This window comes from Sylvia atricapilla, chromosome 10 (assembly GCF_009819655.1).
Source record: "Sylvia atricapilla isolate bSylAtr1 chromosome 10, bSylAtr1.pri, whole genome shotgun sequence".
Taxonomy (NCBI): Eukaryota; Metazoa; Chordata; class Aves; order Passeriformes; family Sylviidae; genus Sylvia; species Sylvia atricapilla.
The window spans coordinates 10047498-10054710 of NC_089149.1; positions in this window are offsets into that span (position 1 = coordinate 10047498).

Genomic DNA, 7213 nt, shown 5'->3' on the forward strand with positions numbered 1-7213 from the left:
TTGTGGAGCAAAATTAATGAAAATCATGAGAGAATAAGCCTTCATTTGTAGCACATGAGAGACCCTGAGGGTTTGGTTTACTTGTGCTGCATTTGTAGCAAGTTTTTCCCCATCAGCCTGACGTGAACAAGGCCAAGCTCTGTGCTTCTGGGACCCTGTCTGTCTTCTAGCAGTGATGTTGCTCTGGGGAAACCGGTGGAGAAGAATCAGCCCCTGCTCTGGTTTAGACAAATTCCCTTGCTTTGGGCACAGGACACAGCCCCAGATCGAGGCTAAGGGAAGTGATCGGACCCAAAAGAGCAGATTGTCCCTAAGGACAATGACTATCAGATATTTCTCTCCACCAAGACCCTGTGTTAGCAGCTCGACCAGCGTCTCTCTCCTGCTGTGGGCAAAGAAGCAGAGCCAGTCCTGGGCATGGCAAATGGCCAAGGCAGCAGATGCCAGGGCATCAAACCTATCCTGGACCTCTTGCCTCTGCCTTCAAGAGAGGTTTGCAGGGGAAGGATTCTCCCAGCAACAATAATTTCACCACTTTTCTAGATGTGCCAGTAGCAGCAAGCCAGGCTCTCCCATTCTATTTGCACTGAGAATAGACCTGTTTTACAGCCCCCAGGCTCTCCTGCTCGGCACAGCCCAGCCATTCATGCTGCACTGCAAGTCTGGGCCAGCTTTGCAGAAGGCTCCAACTCCCCACCAGCTCATCCCACAGCCCAGGGCAGTGCATCCTGCTTGGGTTCCACACTGGAGAGGAGCAGAGAAGGAAATGGGAGACAGCACTGTGTTATTTCACGCTCCCCTGTGGCTTACTGGAGGCTGTTACCTAACATCCCTTGCCAATGTGTGCACACAGCAGGCAACTCTCCAGGCTGGCATCCCTTCTGTCATTCAGTGTGTCACCCCATGGGGATGGGGACACGGATGGGGACACTCCAGAGCTACCATCCTCCTGTGGCTTCCACAGAGATGGATCTGCCCTGAAGTGCCAGAAGGATCAGTTCAGCACCTGTATTTCTTAGAGCAAGGCAATAGGCTGGAGTGCAGCCTTGGGCTGCTGCATAGGATGGAGAGCTATGCTACATTTTATCACCCTTTGGACCCACCTGGACACCAGCATGGATACCAGAGCTGTATAAGCTGGCACAGTGAAGGAACAAGACGGACAACCCTACTGGGATTTTGCAGAGTTCCATAGCTCAGTGAAAGATGGATGGATTCCAGGTGGGCTGGCAGGGATGGTTTTAGGAAGTTGGTATGGTCATGCTGCCATCAAATAGGGGAAGATAGCAGACTTGATTCCTAAGTGGTTTTGAGAGGCCATTCTTGATGTCCTGCCCAAACCCAGGCTGCTCAGCACCTTGTTCTTCTCCAGCTACCCACAGCACCTCTGTGTGCATGAGTCCAGCTCTATTAGAGATGAAAGATAAGGACCAGAACTCTTCCTTCCTAGCTCCTGACTTCATTCACACTTTGTTTTCATTTTTGCATCTACCCAGCCCAACCCTTCCTGGCCACCTGGCAGTGCAGGGCATCCAGCCCCAGAGCAATAACGCCCAATGGGACTTTGGGTTAGGAGAAATGTTGTTGGAATTGTTGTGCTCCCTACAGTCCAGTTCCAGGCAAGCACACCCTCAGCCACATTGGGAATTCCTGCCTATGATATTCACTGGCTGCTATGGCTTTTCCAGGCACATGAGGACAAGGCTTGGAAGACCAGGTGGGCTTTGACTCCATCTCTCAGTGCAGCACTGGAGCTGGGTGGCTGTCTCTCTGTTTCCCCCTCTTCCTCAGGGAGGCTGGAGGAATTATATCAGTGTCCCCCAGCAACAGGAGAACTATGACCACATGGAAATGTTTTGGATTTGTCCCACTGAATTTGAGAAGCTCACCTGAGGAAAACAAAAGTATGATGGGTTTCTTCTCTCTGGTCACATGCCCCATCAGGACGTGAGTTGACTCCTGAGCTAGAGCAGCCTCAGAAAGGCTCTGACATCCACCTTGGCTGTATTTACTTTCTTGGGATTCAGCTGAAGTTGTGAGGCTGGTGAGGCAGGACCAGAGACAAAGCTTTGATGGCACTGTTCCCCTAGAAATATCAGCCTGTTTAAAGGAGAGAAACTGAACTCCCATCGGGTCAGAGCCTCGTTGACAGATACAATGTTGAATGAACCAAAGTTCTCAGGTAATGTTTGTGAGAATCCCTCTGATATTCTCCTTCTGAAAAATGTTTATGTTTCTTTTCAAGGAAAATCTAAATGAAAAATACCACGTGCTTTGGTTCAGAAAACCACACTGTGCTGACCTGAAGGAGCCAGCAATGAGGGAGTGGAGAAAGGAAGTCCTTTTGCTCCATACAAGCCTGGACTGTCTCCTAGAGAGGACTCCTGGAGAAGGGGTGAGGGCAGACCTCCAGACGTCCTCATGACTCTGGTGCAGGCATGGAGCAGCCAGTGAGCTGCAGATTGATTTACCAGTTCCACCTTCCCCAGCTCCTCTATGGGATCAGTGTGCTCTGAATATTTTTTGCACTCGTTCTCCAGCCAGATAAATCCATCATCCGCTCGGCTGTGGCAAAGGCAATTCTGTTCCTTTCCTTCTGCCGCAGCGCTGCAGGGCATGTGGCTTTGCCGACGATTGAATTCCTGGGACTGTTTCCTCACCCCCACGCTTGCAGCTCCCTCCGGGGACCCAGAGCAGCGCGGCAGTGCCGGGTCTGGGTGCACAGGCTGTGTGCTCAGCGTGCCCTCTGCTGTCACCGCAGCCGCCAGCCCGCCTCCTGTCGCCTTATCTCCCTCGCTATCACCCGAGAAACACTCCGCACCCTCAGCTCTGCTTTCACGGGCACGACAGGTTTGCCCTGGATCACTGCCTTGGCAGCAGGGAACGCGGCTTTTCTTCATATTGTAGTGCTCAAGCGGGTAGGGCTGAGCGGGGGTCTGGGGCCAGGGCGGTGACATTCCCGGCTCTGCCTCGGGACGTGCAGCCGGTGCTGTGGGGCAGCGAGGAACCTGCTACAGCCCCACAGCTCTAGCAGCTTGCTGGAAATCTGATAGAGCGGGTTCCTGGCCCGGGAGATGCAGGCGAGTGGAGAAGGAGTGTCAGTCGTGCCTGAGTGATGACAAAGAACAAGAGCTCGATAAGGGAGAGAGCCTCTGGCTGAACAGTACCATGTATCCCTGGAATGGGGCACGGAGACAGCAGCAATGTTGGGGTTGTACACGGGCTTATAACAGCCCTGTGAGGTTTCTGGTTTTATAGTAAAACTTGGGCACAGATCCAAAAGGATTTGCCTCTCCATTAGTTACAAGCTCCTGGGATTTCTGCTCCAGTAGCAGAGAAGGAAGGCAGTCAGGCTGTGGAGGTTCACAGAGGTGGAATTCCAGCACCTAATTTTTGAAATGTCTCGGTCTAAGAGCCCAAGTTGTGTTTAAGATTTCTGATGCTGCCATCTGAGATTTACTCCCAATTTCAGCCACCCGGGGTACTGTCATGGCATCCATAGGGCTGATAGCAGCTGCTTTGAAGGGAAAAGGGAAAGGGAGAGGGAAAAGAAAGGTGAAGGGAAAGACATGGGAAAGACAAGAGAAACAGCACAAACACATGCATAAAAAAAAGGTGAACAGGCTGAGCTAAGAGTTATATACCAGGCATAATATGAGAGGTAAATACCAGAGTATTTACCTGTACTAGTGCAGTGGCTGCCAGGAGTTAGGGCTGTGTTTGGGACCAGAGAGAGAGATGCTGGCCTGAGCTGTGAGGAATTATTAGCACAAGGAAAGAGATGATGAGTACAAATGGATGAGCACACAAAATCAGGAAACAATACAGGACTCTGCTTTATCTCTGTATATAACTTCCTCTATTAACACCATCTCTGCTCATCATGGAAAAGGCTCTGGGGGGACCTTATAGCACCTTCCCGTACCTAAACGGGACTACAGAATGTCAGCGACGGATTTTTTTACAAGGATATGCAGGGACATCACAAAGGGGAATGGCTTTAAACTGATATACGATCAATTTAGGTTAAATACAAGGAAGCAATTCTTTACTGTGAGGGTGGTGAAGAATAGGTAACCTAGAGAGGCTGTGGTTGCTCCACACGTGGAAAGGCAGGCTGGATGAGGCTTTGAACAACCCGATCTTGTGGAAAGTATCCCTGTCCACGGCTGGAGTTGGGTGATCTTTTAAAGTCCCTCCCAAGCCAAACAATTCCACAATTCCAGGACGGCGTGCCTAAACCCCGTCTTCCACTGCCCTCTTGTGGAGGCTCGGCAGAATGCAGCGGAGCCCGGGCCCGTCCGTCAACGCCGCCGAAATAATAAAACATCCTCTGCCCTCGGCCTGCTCCCTCCCGTGCAGTTCCCATCCCCATTACCGGGCTGGGCCCTCCTGGCAAACAGCCATTTCATAGGCTTGGCCTTCCCTCTGAATGCCAGCCTGACTCTGGAGCTGGGTTTTCCAGGGCCGGCAGCCCGGCAGTACCGACACGGGCTGAGTGTTTGTGGGTATGGAGCAGGCATAAAGCAGGTGTAGGGCAGCTCTGTGTGTGACGGCTCCTTTGCCTCTCCAAACACCATCCGTGCCACATGCCTGCAGGCCTTTGACCACGGATTGCTGTCGCTTCAGCTGAACTGCCTGGAAAAGCCATGACATCACTGTTTAAAAAAAAAATTAAATCCGTCAGGAGGAGGAAACCATGCTCCGGGAAAATACAGTATTTATTTTGCAAGTGCAGCTGAGCAAGCCAATGGGAAATAGAGGTCGTGGCTACACAGCTGCTTATCTGGGGCAAGTGGAGCTGTCAGCCCTGCCCAGCTGCTTCCAAAAGTGACAACTGCAGTAACCAGAGAGGCGGTGAGCTCAAAGGCAAGCAGGTCCTGACAGGGAGGGGAGAACCTAAACATGTGTGTCAAAACCCTGTTGTGAGGACAGCCGGCTATACTAAACATTAAAACCCACCAGAGAAAGGTAGAAAGCTAAAGCAAGTGAGGGAATATGGTGGGAAAGCAAGATTTTGCTATTGTCAACACTCAGGGAACGCTCCGTTTGTGGTCATTTTTCCACCACTGTGTCTAACACAAGTAAGTCAGTGAGGGCTCGTGTTGGCCTCAGCCTCTGGGGCAAAAAGTAGACTCTTGCCCAGAAGGATGCTTAGGAAGACCTCACTGTGAAATGCCTGCCCCACAGCAGGCAGCTGCCCTGCCTGGCCAAATCAAACAGGAGGGAAGAGAGGCTGACTCCAGCTCACTGCTCAGCCCTCATCTTTTTGTGGGATTTCTTCACATGCCAGCAGATCTGGTTTGCTGGGGGACAAGCCAGAGGAACTGGGGGTCAGAAAACCATAGAATGGCTTGTGTTGGATGGGATGTTAAAGATCATCCTGTTACAACCACCTGCCATGGCCAGAGACACCTTCTACTAATTACAGTTACTCAAGACCTCATCCAGCCTGACCTTGAACATTTCCATGGATTTGACATCCACAGTTTCTCTGGGCAACCTGTTCCAGGGCCTCACCACCACTATGGGTAAGAATGTTTTCCTAACAGCTAATCTAAATCGACCTTCCTTCAGTTTAAGGCCGTTCCCCCTTGCGCTATCACTAAATGTCCTGGTGAAAAGTCTCTCTCCAACTCTCTTGTGGGCTCCCTTTAGGTACTGTAAGGTGCTCTCAGGTCTCTCTGAAACCTTCTCCAAGCTGAACAGCCCCAGTTCTCTCAGCGTGTCTTCACTGAAGACGTGTTCCAACCCAGCAACCAGCTTAGTAGCTCTCCTCTGGACTCATTCCAACAGGTCTTTCTTGTGTTGAGGTCCACAGAGCCCAACACAGTACTCGAGGTAGGGGGTCTCACAAGAGAAGAATAAAAAAAGTTTAACTTTCAGCCTCAAATGATGTGTTTACTGAGAGGTAAATAGGAAAAGCCAACTGCATTGCCTTTAGAGGAGCACATAAAGTAAATGCTCAAAGATGTCATAAGGAAGAACAGCAGACCTAAAAGCCACAAGCTCACGAAGTTGAGGACTATCCAGGTCAGCTGCCTGTCCAAATCCAGAGGCTATGCTAAGCAAGACAATTCCTCAGGAGAAACTTCTCTAAGAACAGCATTGTTGTTATTTGCCATCATGATCCCACTTATGGGGCCCAAAAGCATCTTCACAGCTCGTGGTCCTAAAAATATTCAGATAATGTCAGCAATAGTTGTCTCAGCCTGCTGTGACCATCAGAAGGCCAAGTCAGAGCAGCAAGGATGCTCCAAAAAAGCAAATTGCCTCCCCCTCTTCTTGGCATTTTCCTCCCACGCAAGGCTGCTCTGGTTGTCTCACATCCACCTCTGTCCCATGGTGTGCTGAAAAACACATCCTTCTCTTCATCTCAGCTCCTCAGTGCAGCTCCTCCTGACCCTGCAAACAGCCAGGCCCTCCTCTTCCTGCTGGTGCTTCCAAGTCCCCCCACTGTGAATCATCTGGCAAGCCCCAAGACAAAGTTAGCCATGAATCACCTAAACTCAAAATGAAACTCAGACCCCCACCCCGTGGTCAGCCCCCACACCAGTGCTGGTTCCAGCCAATCCTGCCTGTGCAATCCAGAGAAACTTTTGCGTGAGGCTCTTTGGTTTTCTGAAACCAGCAGAGCAGCACAGAGCTCAGGGCCTGGGCACTCAGGGCTTCTCCCAGCACACCACAGCCACTCAGACAGAGCAAAGCAGCTCCTCTCCTCACCAGGGCAAGCCCAGGGACTCTCTCAGGCTGGGCTGTCTCAGCTCTGGCCCAAAGCCAGCATGCAATGGCAGGAAACAGAGATGCTCTCAGCCAGTGAGGTCCTGGATGGGGTTGCAGACCCTGCTCCCCTGAATCACCCTGCAAGGCAGGCAGAACAGCAGGCACCCCCATCCCAGGCTCTGAAAAGAGAGGAGCAGCAGGCAGTCATCTTCCCTGAGCAATTCTGGCAAGTGCACTGGATTCCAGGAAATATAAATAACTACTCAGCCATCTGGAACTGTCCCTGGGCTGGTCAGCAGAAGTCTCTCCCAGGCTCTGCCCTGTTCCTGCTGGCTGCTCTGTGCCAATGCAGAAAGTACCAGGGGAGTGGCACAGCCCCCAGAGGATCCAGAGCAAAGATGGGTCCTGCTCAGAGCCCCTGCCAGAGAACACCTTCACTCGAGGCTGGAACAACCTTCAACACAGGGCCAGAGGCACACCAAGCCCAGAG